The 17,066-nt window shown below is 43.0% G+C and overlaps 2 non-coding genes across 2 annotated transcripts; both read left to right on the forward strand.

Moving 5' to 3' along the window:
- The first annotated feature begins 7,509 nt into the window (after nucleotides 1–7,509).
- On the forward strand, nucleotides 7,510–7,626 carry LOC145516034 (U5 spliceosomal RNA). Its single transcript, XR_014061209.1, has one exon. It is a non-coding gene; the product is annotated as a U5 spliceosomal RNA (small nuclear RNA).
- Nucleotides 7,627–13,211: 5,585 nt separating this feature from the next.
- LOC145516033 (U5 spliceosomal RNA) lies at nucleotides 13,212–13,327 on the forward strand. The gene has a single exon (XR_014061208.1). It is a non-coding gene; the product is annotated as a U5 spliceosomal RNA (small nuclear RNA).
- The last annotated feature ends 3,739 nt before the right edge of the window (nucleotides 13,328–17,066 follow it).

Consider the following 17,066-nt stretch of genomic DNA (forward strand, 5'->3'; position numbering starts at 1 on the left):
CAGAGAGCAGATTGACCTAGTTCTGCAGGAGGGAAGGGACAGACCCGCATCCCCTCCGCCAACTCACAACCGCATTAAGATAACCCCCACATTTTGGCCTCATGGTCACATGGAAATCTAAGCACAGGTGATGGCTAATTCCTACACCAAGAAGACCCTCAACACTCTGCCCACACCTACGCACTCAAGCATCCTCCAAGGGAGGAACTTCCGAACCTTCTCCATCCAAGCTGAGTAGTACCCTGAGCTCAGAGGAGAGGTCCTTGCTCTCATTTATGTATGACTTTGGGAGAAGGAGCAAGACTATACCACCAGCCATCACATGGCTTCCCAGGCTCACATTCACTTCCAATCAGTGCTGTCTGCTCCTGGAAGTCCGCATCAAACCACATCAAACCTCTGGTTGCTGTAAGACCTCTACTGCTCCAGAAGCATAAAAAAGTGTCTGAGAGCCTTATGGTCTCAGAAAAAACCCTTCAGTCATTCAGTTCAGTCGCTCAGTTGTGTCCTACTCTTTGCGACCCCATGGACTGCAGCACACCAGGCTTCCCTGTCCATCACCAACTTCCGGAGCTTGCTCAAACTCATGCCCATCCAGTTGGTGATGCCATCCAACCATCTCATCCTCTGTTTTCCCCTTCTCCTCTCGCCTTCAATCTTTCCCAGCATCAGGGTCTTTTCAAATGAGTCAGTTCTTCGCATCAGGTGGCCAAAGTATTGGAGTTTCAGCTTCAGCATCAGTCATTCCAATGAATATTCAGGACTGATTTCCTTTAGGATGGACTGGTTGGATCTCCTTGCAGTCCAAGGGTCTCTCAAGAGTCTTCTCCAACACCACAGTTCAAAAGTATCAATTCTTTGATGCTTGCTTTCTTTATGGTCCAACTCTCACATCCATACATAACTACTGGAAAAAACATAGCTTTGACTAGATGGACCTCTGTTGGCAAAGTAATGTCTCTGTTTTTCAATATGCTGTCTAGGTTGGTCATAGCTTTTCTTCCAAGGAGTAAGTGTCTTTTAATTTCATGACTGCAGTCACCATCTGCAGTGATTTTGGAGCCCCAAAAAATAAAGTCTGTCACGGTTTCCATTGTTTCCCCATCTATTTGCCATGAAGTGATGGGACTGGATGCCATGATCTTAGTTTTCTGAATGTTGAGCTTTAAGCCAACTTTTTCACTCTCCTCTTTAACTTTCATCAAGAGGCTCTTTAGTTCTTCTTCCCTTTCTGCCATTAAGATGGAGTCATCTGCTTATCTGAGGTTATTGATATTTCTCCTGACAAACTTGATTCCAGCTTGTGCTTCATCCAGCCTGGCATTTCTCATGATGTACTCTGCATGTAAGTTAAATAAGCAGGGTGACAATGTACAGCCTTGACCTACTCCTTTCCCAATTTGGAACCAGTCTGTTGTTCCATGTCCAGTTCTAACTGTTGCTTCTTGACCTGCATACAGATTTCTTAGAAAGCAAGTAAGGTGGTCTGATATTCCCATCTCTTGAAGGATTTTCCACAGTTTGTTGTGATCCACACAGTCAAAGTAGATGTTTTTCTGGAACTCTCTTGCTTTTTCAATGATCTAATGGATGTTGTCAATTTGATCTCTGGTTCCTCTGCCTTTTCTAAATCCAGTTTGAGCATCTGGAAGTTCATGCTTCATGTGCTGTTGAAGCCTGACTTGGAGAATTTTGAGCATTACTTTGCTAGTGTGGGAGATGAGTGCAATTGTGCGGTAGTTTGAGCATTCTTTGGCATTACTTTTCTTTGGGATTGGAATGAAAACTGATCTTTTCCAGTCCTGTGGCCACTGCTGAGTTTTCCAAATTTGCTGGCATATTGAGTGCAGCACTTTCACAGCATCATCTTTTAGGATTTGAAATAGCTCAACTGGAATTCCATCACCTCCACTAGCTTTGTTCATAGTGATGCTTCCTAAGGCCCACTTGACTTCACATTCTAGGATATCTGGCTCTAGGTGAGTGATCATACCATCATGATTATCTGGGTCATTAAGATCTTTTTTATATAGTTCTTGTGTATATTCTTGCCACTTCTTCTTAATATCTTCTGCTTCTGTTAGGTCTATACCATTTCTGTCCTTTATTGTGTCCATCTTTGCATGAAATGGTCCCTTGGTATCTCTTAATTTTCTTGAAGACATCTCTAGTCTTTCCCATCCTATTGTTTTCCTCTATTTCTTTGCATTGATCACTGAGGAAGGCTTTCTTATCTCTCCTTGCTATTCTTTGGGACTCTGCGTTCAAATGGGTATATCTTTCCTTTTGTCCTTTGCCTTTACCTTCTCTTCTTTTCTCAGCTATTTGTAAGGCCTCCTCAGATAACCATTTTGCCTTTTTGCATTTCTTTTTCTTGGGGATGGTCTTGATCACTGCCTCCTGTACAATGTCTCAAACCTCTGTCCATAGTTCTCCAGGCAGAGACTCTGTCTATCAGATCTAATCCCCGAATCTATTTGTCACTTCCACTGTGTAATTGTAAGGGATTTGATTTAGGTCATACCTGAATCGGTCTAGTGGTTTTCCCTACTTTCTTCAATTTAAGTCTGAATTTTACAATAAGGAGTTTATGATCTGAGCCACAGTCAGCTCCCAGTCTTGTTTTTGCTGACTGTATAGAGCTTCTCCACCTTTGACTGCAAAGAATATAATCCAACTGATTTCAGTATTGACCATATGGTGATGTCCATGTGTAGAGTCTTCTCTTGTGTTGTTGGAAAAGGATGTTTGCTAGGACCAATTCATTCTCTTTGCAAAACTCTGTTAGCCTCTGCCCTGGTTCATTGTGTACTCCAAGATCAAATTTGCCTGTTCCTCCAGGTATCTCTTGACCTCCTACTTTTGCACTCCAGTCCCCTATAATGAAAAGGACATCTTTTTGGGGGGTGAGTTCTGGGTCTTGTCAGTCTTCATCGAAACATTCAACTTCACCTTCTTCAGTGTTACTAGTCGGGGCATAGACTTGAATTACTGTGATATTGAATAGTTTGCCTTGGAAACGAACAGAGATCATTCTGTCATTTTTGAGATTGCACCCAAGTACTGCATTTCAAATTCTTTAGTTGACTATGAGGGCTACTCCACTTTTTCTAAGGGATTCTTGCCCACAGTAGTAGATATAATAGTCATCTGAGTTAAATTCACCCATTCCAGTCCATTTTAGTTCACTGATTCCTAAAATGTCAATGTTTACTCTTGCCATCTCCTGTTTGACCACTTCCAATTTGCCTTGATTCATGGACCTAACATTCCAGGTTCCTGTTCAATACTATTCTTTACAGCATCGGACTTTACTTCCATCACCAGTCACATCCACAACTGGGTGGTGTTTTTGCTTTGGCTTCATCTCTTCATTCTTTCTGGAGTTATTTCTCCACTCGTCTCTAGTAGCACATTGGGCACCTACTGACCTGAGGAGTTCATCTTTCAGTGTCCTATTTTTTTGCCTTTTCATACTGTTCATGGGGTTCCCTTCTCCAGTGCACCACGTTTTGTCAGAACTCTCCACCATGACCTGTCTAACTTGGGTGGCCCTACACTACATGGCTCATAGTTTCATTGAGTTAGAGAAGGCTGTGGTCCATGTGATCAGTTTGATTAGTTTTCTGTGATTGTGGTTTTCATTCCAAAAAGACCCTTAGTGCCCTGAAAATCCTAGGAGCCTCACAGTACTCAGGAACTCTAACATGGCTGCCAAAGGTCAGACCCAGAAAGGCCGAGCCTATGGCAGGAGGCAGGGGATCTGGGAACTATTGCTCTTCTTCACCGTGGACCCTTAGACAAGGCCACCTTACTGGCCTCAAGGATTATTTGTTGGATGAATACCTCAAATTTGCTTTTTGCTGAGTATGTTATCTCACACATGAAATGAGAGTCGTACTGTTAATACTCATGTTCCAGGGGGTGTGGAAAGGTCTCTGAGGATGCCACTCTAGAGTGTGGGAGCTCTTAAGAGCAAGCTGGGTTATCTAGTTCCATATCACGGTGGTTCTTTTTATTTTTTTTTAAGCAGCTTTATTGAAATATAATCCACAGCCCATGAAATTCACATTTAAAGTATAAAACAAGAGTTTTTAGTACATTTGCAGATATGTGCAACCATCACTGTCATGAATTGAAAAACATTATCACCACATCAGAAAGAAATCCTATATACTTAGGCTATCACCACTCTATGCTCTCAAGTACGCCAGCCCTAAGCAACCATTAATCTGCTTTCTATCTCTTTAGGTTTGCCCATTCTGGACATTTCACATAATGGAGTCATATACTATGTGGTGTTTTGTGACTTGTTCTTTCACTTAGAGTATGATGTTTTCAAAGTCCATCCATGTTGTAGCATGCATCAATACTTCATTCCTTTTTAGGGCTGAATATTATTCCATTATCTGCATATACCACCTTATTGTTCATCCATTCATTAGCGAATGGTCATTTGGATTGCCTCTACCTTTTGGCTATTATGAGTAAGTGATGAGGCATTATTCTCTTGCTGCTTTCAAGATTCCCTACTTGTCTTTGGGCATTTTTATTCAATACTGTGCTGTGTCTGTGGAACTCACTGAATGTATTTTATTTGGAATCCATTAGATTCCTGGATGTGTGAATGGTTATTTTTATAATCTGTGATGTTTTTAGCTGTTATTTCTTCAAATATTTTTCCTCTTTCTTTCTCTTATCTCTTCTTCTGGTACTACCATTACACATACGTTGATGTGTTTAATGGTGTCCCACATTTCTCTGAGGCTCTGGTAATTTTTCTTCAGTGTTTTCCTCTCCGTTCTTGGATTATGTAATCTCTCTCAGTCTATCTTCAAATTTGCTGGTTCTTTCTTCTGTCAATTTACATCTACCACTGAGCCTTCTAGTGAAATTTTCATTTCAATTATCATACTTTTCAAGTCCAGCATTTCCATTTGTTTCTTTTCGAATAATTTCTCTTTCACTTCTAACAATAAAGTAGTCTCATTTGATGTAACATCCTTATTCCTTCCTTTATTTCTTCAATCACTTCCTTTAGCTCCTTGAACATATTTATAAGGGTTACTTTGAAGGCTTTGCCTGTTAAACCCAACATCTGGTTGCTTTTACAGGCAGTTTTTGTTGACTGTTTTTTCCCCAGTATATGAGTCATACTTTCCTATTTCTTTGCATGTCTCATAATTTTCTGTTGCAATCTCAAGGCCAGGTTATCACCTGTGCTTCTGACCAACTAGCTGTAAATCGGAGGCTTCCATGTCCCCCTCCTTGGATTTGATTAATTTGCTGCAGTGGTTCACAGAATTCAGAAAAAGTTAACTTCCTAGAGAATCGCAGGAGGAGCCAAATGAAAGCGATGACAGGGCAAATATGTGAGAAGTGGCTTTCTCCATGCTCTTTCGGGGGGGTTTACCATTCCGCCAGCATCACTACATATTCAGCAACGCCAGAGCTCTCTGAACCCCATCCTTTTTGGACTTTTATGGAGGCCTCATTACTTAGGCATGGTTGATCCAATCATTGACCACTGGTGATTGATTCAACCCCTATCCCCATCCCCTCCCTAGAGCTGATTAATGTCATCATATTAACAGTGATAAATTATGTTGATGTATGTACCTTTGAAATGAAATGATGAAAATGGTAATATACCTATGTAGACTTCCTCTCAAAAACACATTACCCTACTCTGATCATGAGAAAGTGTTTCCCTGGTACCTCAGTCAGTAAAGAATCTGCCTGCAATGCAGGAGTCTCAAGTTCAGTCCCTGAGTCAGGAAGATCCCCTGGAGAAGGAAATGGCAACCCATTCCGGTATCCTTGCCTGGGAAATCCCATGGACAGAGGAGCCTGGTGGCCAATGGTCCATGAAGTTGCAAGAGTCAAACATGACTTAGCAACTAAGCCACCACCACCACCAATCATGAGAAAACATCAGACAAATCCCATTGGGGGAGGGGGCCTTCGTTTGGTGGTCCGGTAGTTAAAGGTCCACACTCCGATGCAGAGGACATCAGTTTGATCCCTGGTCAGGAAACTAAAACTGCCGAGGGGCAGCTAAGACCATGCGCTTCAACTAGAGAAGCCCCAGAAACTGCAAGGAACAGCGTGCAGAACCACAACAAAGACCCAGTACAGCCACACACAAAACACCAATAGAAGGGGAGTCTATGAAATATCAGTATACCTCAAAACTCAAAGGCATCGAAACAAGGAAAGTCTAAGAAACTCAGAGGCCAGAGGAACCTAAGGAGACATAACTACTAAATAAAATGTAGTATCCTGGGTAGGATCCTTGAACACAAAAAGAACATTAGATAAAACCCAAGGAAATCTGAATAAACTATGGACTATTGATTCATTAATTATAATAAATGTACCATATTGATAACGTTAGTGATTGGGATGACTGGGTGTGGGGTATACAGATACTCTGCATTATCGTCACAATTTTTCTTTAAAATTTTAAAATGTTTGAAACTTTTCTTACAAAATTAAGTCTACTTAAAAATCCGTTGTTGCTAAATTGAATTTAGGTTATACATGCAGAATTAATTTATGAAACAAAATCTATGAGTATAATTTTCCATATTTATATATTAAAAGGGAAAACATGATTAACTCAATATCCACCTACACTGCAAGAAGAAAAAAATGCAATATACTAGGAGTCGAATGCTATTAGCTTAATCAAGACAATTCCACCAAATAACTTTTGAGGTCCAGTACAAAATGAAGATGCAGGATCATTTTTCTCTTTATATATGTGCATGCTAAGTCACGTCAGATGTCTCCAACTCTTTGCAACCCCATGGACTGTAGCCCACCAGGCTCCTCTGTCCATTGGATTCTCCAGGCAAGAATACTGGAGTGTTTTTTCCCCAGTATATGAGTCATACTTTCCTATTTCTTTGCATGTCTCATAATTTTCTGTTGCAATCTCAAGGCCAGGTTATCACCTGTGCTTCTGACCAACTCTCTGGTCCTTTCCCCAGTCACACTTCTCACTCCCTACTGTAAGTAACCATTATTCTGGACTTCATATTAACAATTACTTCGCTATCTATCTTCAAGGCCCGCCTCCACCTCAACTATGAGAAAATTATTTTAAAGATACCAAAAAAAAAAGATATCAAAGTCCCAGTGTGCGAATAAACTCAGAATGTCTCTAGTAGACCAAGCCGAAGTTTAGATCATAGGCAGCCAAGCCATGGCTTGGGCCCTTAAAGTTGGCCCCAGAGCCGGGTTTGAATATGGTACTACGATACTCTCCCGAGGTGAAGGGCGATCATTCAGGTTCATTTGCATACCCACAATGCACTGCAAATAGTTTAATAGTTTTCGAGTTTAATAAAAAATTTTACTTAGTTGAATCTTGTAAGTGTGAAAATATTATTTTCAGGATTCTTTGAGTTAATTTCCTCAGGTAGTAACTTTGCGGATAAATAGTCACCATCAGTGTAGTAGGAGATGCAGTTACTGGAAAAGGAATAATGGGGAACAGCAGGCATACTCTGGTTTCTCTTCAAAGCGTATAAATCTTTCGCCTTTTACTAAAGATTTCCGTGCAGAGAAACAAGTTTGAGTCTCAAACCAATTTTTGGAAGCCTTGCTTACTGCAAGGCTGTTTGTGGCTGTCTAAATGAAAGAATTAGTGTTTTTTAGGAGTGTTTCAGGTTTCTTTGGCAGTTTAGGCAATAAAGCGTGTGCTCATAAAGCGGAAGATCCGGATTCGATTTCTGTATCGGAGAAAAGATTCTCCTGTAGAAAGAAATAGCAATCTGCTCCAGTAGTCTCGTCTAAAAACATCTTGGACGGAGGGTTTTGGTAGGTTACAATTCATCGGGTTGCGAAAAATCCGGACACGACTGAGCAATTTCACAATTTCACGTGGGTGTTTTACGGAAGTTTGTGTTTTCACTAGCAGTAAATTGGATCTCTTTGCAGTACAAGGGACTCTCAAGAGTTTTCCTCAACATCACAGTTCCAAAGCATCAATTTTTCAGCCCTCAGCTTTTTTTCACCATCCAACTCTCACATTCATACATCCTATGGAGAAGAAAGGAACAACGTGGTTGGATGGAATCACCAACTCAATGAACATGTGTTCGAGCAAGCTCCTGGAGATGGTGAAAGACAGGGAAGCCTGGCGTCTACGGGGTCGCAGAGTCAGACGCGGCGGAACGAGTGAGCCGCCAGGAATTGAACCTGTGACCTCAGCAGTAAAATCACAGCGTCCTAACCTTTCGACAAGGAGATCCAATCAATCCATCCTAAAGGCCACCAATCCAGGGTGTTCATTGGAAGGACTGATGTTGAAACTGAAACTCCAATACTTTGGCCACCTCATGCGAAGAGTTGACTCATTGGAAAAGACCCTGATGCTGGGAAAGATTGAAGGCAGGAGGAGAAGAGGACGACAGAGGAAATGAAATGGCTGGATATAGCATCACCGACTCGATGGACATGGGTTTGGGTAGACTCCGGGTGTTCGTGACGGACAGAGAGGCCTGGCGTGCTGCGATTCATGGGGTCGCAAAGAGTCAGACAGGAGCGAGCAACTGAACTGAACTGAACCGAACTTTTTAATTGCCAGGTAGTTTCCAAAGCTACTGTTATTTAAAAGTTAAGAGTACTTGCGCAAAACTAATTCTTTTCTTTGAACCACTATTTTGGAGTTACAGCCCTGTTCTCGTTTATTTTCTTTGCTTAGTGAGATTCTTTAACATTTAATGTTATTTATTTTGGGAAAAGTTTGTAATTTTTCAGCATCCAAAGTATCTTCTCTAGTGGCGCAGAGGATAAAGAGTTTGCCTGCACATGCGGGAGACCCAAGTTCGATCCCTGGGCCCGGAAGGTCCCCTGGAGAAGGAAATGGCAAGAGAAGCCTGGCGGGCTGCAGACCACGGGGTCGCGAAGAGGCGGACACGACTGAGCGATTTCACGTTTACGTTTTCAGTTTCTTCCCAGGTGACGCTAGTGGTAAAGAACCCGCCTAACAACGCGGGAGACAAGAGAGGCGGGTTGCCTCCCTAGGTCGGGAAGATCCCTTGGAGGAGGAAATGGCAACCCACTCCAGTATTGTTGCCTGGAGAATCCCATGAACAGAAAAGACTGGCGGGCTACAGTCCATGCGGTCGCCGGACAGCAGGTAGGTACTTGTGGCAGAATTGAGCACTAATAGGGAAGCAAGCGCCCCCTTGTGGCCAACAGAGGCTGCAGCAGAAAGGAGAAAGGGACAACAGCTGAGACCTAGAGGCCCAGTTTACCTTGCACAGGAGCGTGCTTCTCCACTGCAGAATCTGAAAGGATTAGGTGTTGCTCTAAGTCTCAGACCTGCCACTTGTAGCTGTGGCCTCTGGGATCCTGCCACAGCAAAAAGGAACTAAGGAACAATCCACAAGAACAGGCTCGGCTGATTTAACACTGATCTCTTAATGTAGATCCTCACTGGAAGAGATTAGAGCAAAAGCATTCTATAATAATTCCACAAATGCAGAAAAAGTATTGAATAAATTCAAATACTCATTCATTATCCATTTAGATGTGATGTTGCGGAGAAGACGCTTGAGAGTTCCTTGGACTGCAAGAAGATCCAACCAGTCCATCCTAAAGGAAATCAATCCTGAATATTCACTGGAAAGACTGATGCTGGAAACTGAAGCTCCAATACTTTGGCCACCTGATATGAAGAGCTGACTCATTAGAAAAGCCCCTGATGCTGGGAAAAAATTGAAGGAGGGAGTAGAAGGGGCCAACAGAGGATGAAATGGTTGGATGGTATCACCAACTTGATGGGCATGAGTTTGCACAAGCTCCAGGAGATGCTGAAGGACAGGGAAACCTGGCGTACTGCCGTCCATGGGGTCGTAAAGAGTCGAACATGACTAAGCAACTGAACAACAATATAGATAAAATTTAACATCTGCCTAACCTAAGGAAGAATTTTAGCAAGCAAAAACCTGGAGCAAACACCACATGTAACAGAAAGTGTTATAAATGTTCCCTTTAGAGTCAGGAAGAAGACAAGAACAAATCACAATTTCAATCAAAAAATTCCAATAAAGGTTTTTATGTTTTATATTTTTTAGAATGCCTTATATCAATGCCGGATGATCTGATGTGGAGCTGATATAATAACAATAGAAATAAAGTGCACAATGAGTGTAATGCACTTGAATCATCAAGAAACTGTTGCAGGAAGGGGGACCCCTTCCAGGGGCCAAAACTGGGCTCTTGTCTAACACTGGGAAATGAATTGTCCAAGGAGACACATGTGCTGACAAAGCAAGAGATTTTATTGGGAAAGGGTACGGGGGTGGAGGGCAGTAGGGTAAGGGAACCCAGGAGAACAGTTCTGCCGCGTGGCTCACAATCTCGGGTTTTATGGTGATGGGATTAATTTCTGGGTGGTCTTTGGCCAATCATTCTAATTCAGAGTCTTTCCTGGTGGCGCACGCATCGCTCAGCCAAGATGGATGCTAGCGAGAGGGATTCTGGGAAGTGGACAGACACGCGGTGTCTCCTTTTAACCTTTCCCGAACTCTTCCCGTTGGTGGTGGCTTATTAGTTCTGTATTCTTTAACAGGATCTCCTGTCATAAAACAACTCATGTGAATGGTTACTATGGTGCCTGGCCAGGGTGGGCGGTTTCAATCAGTGTGCTTCCCCTAACAAAACCATCCCCACACTCCCAACCATGGAAAAAGTGTCTTCTGTGAAACTGGTCCCCAGTGCCAAACAGGTTGGGGACTGCCAGCCACCTTATATTACATATTAGTATGAATTGTTGCCAGAAATGGAAATTCCAGGTACACTATAAACAAATTGTTCCAGCCCCTGAAATCCCATATTTACAATCAGAAGTGTGTCCATGCTCTGGAGTCAGAAGGCCTGGGAACATCCATGACTCTCTATGGAGCTTCGAATGGCTAAAAAACAAAAGTTAACCCTCCTTGTAGTTCTCTAGCCAGTGAAAGCTGCCCAGGACCCTTTCAGAATGAAGGAGACCAAAGGTCCCCTCCAATCTAGGAGCAGAGAAACACTCCTTTCCTGTCCCCTCAGCGACTGAGCCCCTGGCCAAGCCCTGTGAGGTGTAACTATCCTCATAGGATGAGAACACTGCACCTCCATGGGTCTTTAACTCCCCATCACACTGTGAAATATAGAAGAACACAAAGGAATATCAAAACGAATGAATGGTGTGAATTAATCTCAGAAACAAGCTAAGTGAAGGAAGCCAGTCACAAAAAGCCACAGGTTGTATGCTTTCACTGGTATGAAATGTCTAGAATAGGCACTTCAGAGACAGAAAGTAGTTAGTATTTGGCAGAGGCTGGGGGATGGGAGAGCTGGGGAATGACTGCTAACGGGGACTGTTCCTTTCTGGGGTTGATGAAAATGTTCTAAAACTAGACTGTGGGGACTTTGCTAGCAGTTCAGTGGTTAGGACTCCCTGCCTCCACTACAGGAGGCGCAGGTTTCACCCCTGGTTAGGGAACCAAGATCCCATATGGTTCACAAGCTTGCCAAAACAAAACAAAAACATTATTGTTGTGTGCGTGTCAAGTCACTTCAGTCGTATCCGACTCTTCCCGACCCCATGGACCATACCCCACCAGGCTCCTCAGTCCATGGGATTCCCCTGGCAAGAATACTGGAGTGGGTTGCCATTTGCTTCTCCAGGGGATCTTCCGACCCAGGGATTGAACCTGAGTCTCTCAAGTCTCCGGCATTGGCAGGCAGGTTCTTTACCACTAGCGCCACCACATTGTAGAGATAATCGCACGATTCTGAATATGCTAAAAAGCCACTTAATTGTACACTTTAAATGGGTGAACTGTGTGGTAAGTGGATTATATCCCCCCAAAGCTGTTTTTCACCAATTTAAATCAAATATATGTCAAATATATTGTTAGCAGAAGAACCAGCAAACCAAACATGACAACTCAGAGAAGGTGTCAAAGTTGGGAAGTGAAATATTGACACAGCCTCCAGAAAGGAACCAAAAAAGAACTGCAATTTCCTTTCCCAAGACTTTAAGTTACCACAATCGTTAAGGAGTCTCCGTAGGCTGTCGGAGCCCATACCTGAGCACTGCAGAGGAGAGTACAGTTCATGGGGTTTTTTGGTTTGTTTTCTAAATAAGATGAGACTCGAGGTCTGAGGTTAAAGCGTCTGCCTGCAATGTAGGAGACCTGGGTTCAATCCCTGGGTCGGGAAGATCCCCTGGAGAAGGAAATGGCAACCCACTCCAGTATTCTTGCCTGGAGAATCCCATGAACGGAGGAGCCTGGTAGGCTACAGTCCACGGGGTCGCAAAGAGTCGGACACGACTAAGCGACTTCACTTCACTTCGAGGTCTGAAAGTGAAATAACAAGATTTCATCACCACAAGTAGCATCAGGTGAGGAGGCAGGAGGCAGGAAATCTGAAACCCAGCGCGGCGAGCGCCATTTTCTTTTCTTTTTTTTTTTGGCCTGCGCAGTTTGAGGGATCTTAGTTCCCCTACCAGGAAAGGAACCAGCGGGGAGTGAAAGCTAGAGCCCTAACCACTGGACCCCCTGGGAATATCCAAAGCTCCAATTTTAAACAGGACACGGCTATGAATTTTTCTCAAACGGCAGAATTATTCCAGAGTGTACATCTTGGACGTGCACGGGACAAACCAACAAAACACCTGTGCACCCACCACGCAGTTCAAGAAAAAGGAAATGGTCAAACTTTGAAAACCCTCAATCCACCGAAGGGAGGAACCATGGTCATAAATTTTGTGCCAATCACTTGCTATTTTTTTTTTCTTTTTCAATTGAACAGCAAAGTCTTTAACAGAAATCAAACTCTGACACACACATACACAAAACATCCAAAACCTGGGTCTCCGCTCAGGGCGGCGTGCCGCCGCCAGCCGGCCCGTCCGCCGCTTCGCCCCCTAGCGGTGAGAGAGGAGCGCTGCGGGAAGACGCCGCTTTCCGGAGCGGGGAGGACGCCGACCTACCTTATTTGCATACCCACAGTGCACTGCACACAGTACAAGTTTAAAATTCGAAAACGTCAAAGTTTCTTTTACCTGTGTGTTCTGAAATTAGACCTTTGTTTACAGAGTAATCTAGAAATTTTTGTTCAAGCACTGGCTCTGGGTGTTAGCTAGTCACTATCACCCGTATAGGAGTTTCTGTTACCCGAGGTGTGAATTCTCAAGGATGTAGGTTATGCTCTGGTTTCTCTTCAAATCGAATAAATCTTTCGCCTTTTACTAAAGATTTCCGTGGAGGGAAACAACTTCGAGTCTTAAGTTAATTTTTTGAGGCCTTGTTTTGACAAGGCTACTTGTATTGGTTAATGAAAGACTTATGATTCTATATTGTTGTTATTGTTAAGTTGTCTCAGCCATGTCTGACTCTGTAGATAGTGAACTATCACGTTTAATCACAAGTGATTAATGTGAAAGTGTATGTTTGTTATCCTTATTTACATGGCTTAATCTTTTTTGGTGAGCAGTTTTGTGTCAAGTTAATGGGGGTTTTAATTATTTTAGAGGCTGGTTAGTTAAATAATTTCAGAAAAAAGATGGTGATTGTTTTTTCTTTTGTGTTTAAGTTTGAAGTCCTGGGTGTATTTTATGATTGAAATCTTTTAATTGGAACTGTTGTTTTTACAACGCTCAACCAAATTGCAACTAAAAAGAAGCCAGCTCAAAGTATAAAAGACTATAGGTCTTGTTCTCCCTTCATGGCTTTAGGGCTGGATTGTCTGTTTTAATTATTAGAGGTTTGGTTATTAGAATAATTTTTTTTTTTTCTGTTTCACATGTGATAATATACATGTTTCAATGCTATTCTCCCAGAACGTCCCACCCTCACCTTCTCCCTCAGAGTCCATAAAATTGTTCTATGCATCTGCGTCTCTTATTCTGTCTCGCATATAGGGTTATCGTTACCATCTTTCAAATTCCATATATATGCATTAGTATACTGTATTGTTGTTTTTCTTTCTGGCTTACTTCACTCTGTATAATGGGCTCCAGTTTCATCTTTGTTGAGGCTGTGTAAGCCTTTCTTTCCCTAAGAATGAAATGGAATCACAGATTTCTTAGGGCAGGCAGGTATAATAATTTGTCCCCAAAGCGAGTGTACCCATTTACACTTCCACCAATGGCCTATGCACTGTACAAAAAAGAACTGTACAAAAAAGATCTTCATGACCCAGACAATCACGAAGGTTCGATCACTAACCTAGAGCCAGACTTCCTGGAATGTGAAGTCAAATGGGCCTTAGGAAGCATCACTACAAACAAAGCTAGTGGAGGTGATGGAATTCCAGTTGAGCTGTTTCAAATCCTGAAAGATGATGCTGTGAAAGTGCTGCACTCAATATGCCAGCAAATTTGGAAAACTCAGCAGTGGCCTCGGGACTGGAAAAGGTCAGTTTTCATTCCAATCCCAAAGAAAGGAAATGCCAAAGAATGCTCAAACTACCACATAATTGCACTCATCTCACACGCCAGTAAAGTAATGCTCAAAATTTTCCAAGCCAGGCTTCAGCAATACGTGAACCGTGAACTTCCAGGTGTTCAAGCTAGTTTTAGAAAAGGCAGAGGAACGAGAGATCAAATTGCCAACATCCAATGGATCATCAAAAAAGCAAGAGAGTTCCAGAAAAACATCTATTTCTGCTTTATTGATTATGCCAAAGCCTTTGTGTGGGTCACAATAAACTGTGGAAAATTCTTAAAGAGATGGGAATACCAGACCACCTGACCTGCCTCTTGAGAAACTTGTATGCAGCTCAGGAAGCAACAGTTAGAACTGAACATGGAACAGGCTGGTTCCAAATAGGAAAAGGAGTACGTCAAGGCTGTATATTGTCACCCTGATTATTTAACTTATATGCAGAGTACATCATGAGAAACGCTGGGCTGGAGGAAGCACAAGCTGGAATCAAGATTGCTGGGAGAAATATCAATAACCTCAAATATGCAGGGAGAAAGCAATGGCAACCCACTCCAGTGTTCTTGCCTGGAGAATCCCAGGGACGGGGGAGCCTGGCGGGCTGCTGTCTGTGGGGTCACGCAGAGTCGGAGACAACTGAAGCCACTTAGCAGCAGCAGCAGCAGATATGCAGATAACACCACCCTCATGGCAGAAAGTGAAGAAGAACTAAAGAACTTCTTGATGAAAGTGAAAGAGGAGAGTGAAAAAGTTGGCTTAAAGCTCAACATTCAGAAAACTAAGATCATGGCATCGGGTCCCATCACTTCATGGCTAATAGATGGAGAAACAGTGGAAACAGTGGCTGACTTTATTTTTCTGGGCTCCAAAATCACTGTAGATGGTGATTGCAGCCATGAAATTAAAAGATGCTTACTCCTTGGAAGGAAAGTTATGATCAACCTAGACAGCATATTGAAAAGTGGAGACATTACTTTGCCAACAAAGGTCCATCTAGTCAAGGCTATATGGTTTTTCCAGCAGTCATGTGTGGATGTGAGAGTTGGACCATAAAGAAAGCTGAGCGCCAAAGAATTGATGCTTTTGAACTGTGTTGTTGGAGAAGACTCTTGAGAGTCCCTTGGACTGCAGGAGATCCAACCAGTCCATCCCAAAGGAAATCAATCCTGGGTGTTCACTGGAAGGACTGATGTTGAAGCTGAAACTCCGATACTTTGGCCACTTGATGCGAAGAGCTGACTCATTTGAAAAGACCCTGATGCTGGGAAAGATTGAGGGCAGGAGGAGGAGGGGACGACAGAGGATGAGATGGTTGGATGGCATCACTGACTCAGTGGACATGGGTTTGAGTAAACTCCAGGAGTTGGTGATGGACAGGGAGGCCTGGCGTGCTGCGGTTTATGGGGTCGCAAAGAGTCGGACACGACTGAGCGACTGGACTGAACTGAATGGCCTATGCATATTCCCATTGTTTCTGAGCCTTACTGGCCCTTGGTATATTCAGGTTTTAAATTTCGTCCATCTGGTAGTCATAAAGTTATTATATCTTAGTTTAATGGACATTTCTTTAATTACTGATGAGGCTGAACATCTTTTCAAAGATTTTTTGGCCATTCGTGGTATCTCTTCTATGAAATGCACGTACTTGTCATTTGCTGCAATGTCATTTTCTAAGTGGTTGTAGTTTTTGATAGAGACTCCAGACTCTAGAGACTTTATTCTTTAAGTAAGACTTTTGTTTTTATTTATTTATGGCTTCACTGGGTCTTCATTGCCACTCAGGCTTTCCCTGGTTGCTGCGAGCAGGGGCTACTCTCTAGTTGCAGCTTCTCACTGCAGTGGCTTCTCTCGTTGCAGAGCACTGACTTCAGGCATGCTGGCTTCAGGTGTTGTGAATTGCAGGCTCTAGAGCACAGGCTCAGTAGTTGTGGCACACAAGCTTAGTTGCCCCGTGGCATGTGGAATCTTCCCAGACCGGGGATGGAACCTGAGTCCCCTGCATTGGCAGGCAGATTCTTAACCACTGGGTCACCAGGGAAGTCCTCCAGAGTCCAAATACATACTCTTTGCTGGTTATGTGGTGCAATTTCCTTCTCCCAGTTTAAGGCTTCCCTGTCCAATTTTTTTAGTCTCTTCTGGTGAACTGGTCTAAATTTTAATATTGTCAGATTGATCTTATTTTAAAAATTGTATTCTGATTTTGTGCTTTTGTGCGTGTGTTTAATAATTAATTGCCTCAAGTTATTAAGTTCTATATCTTTATATTTTTATTATACATATATAATTTTTTTCTCTTTTTGGCCATACTGCATAGTATGCAGAACTTCCTCTGTGTGCTGTGCTTAGTTGCTCAATCACGTCTAGCACCTTGTGACCCCATGGACTATAGCCCACCAGACTCTGTCCATAGAGGTTCTCCAGGCAGGAATACGGGAGAGGTTTGCCATGCCCTCCTCCAGGGGATCTTACCAACCCAGGGATTGAACCCAGGCCTCCCGCAGTGCAGGCAGATTCTTTACCATCTGAGCCACCAGGGCAGTACAGAACTTCCTCTACCAGGAATTAAACCTGTGCCCCCTGCAGTGGAGGTGGGGAGTCAACCGCTGGACCACCAAG

Source organism: Giraffa tippelskirchi, chromosome 7 (assembly GCF_054371585.1).
Source record: "Giraffa tippelskirchi isolate mGirTip1 chromosome 7, T2T-mGirTip1v1.2.pri, whole genome shotgun sequence".
Taxonomy (NCBI): domain Eukaryota; kingdom Metazoa; phylum Chordata; class Mammalia; order Artiodactyla; family Giraffidae; genus Giraffa; species Giraffa tippelskirchi.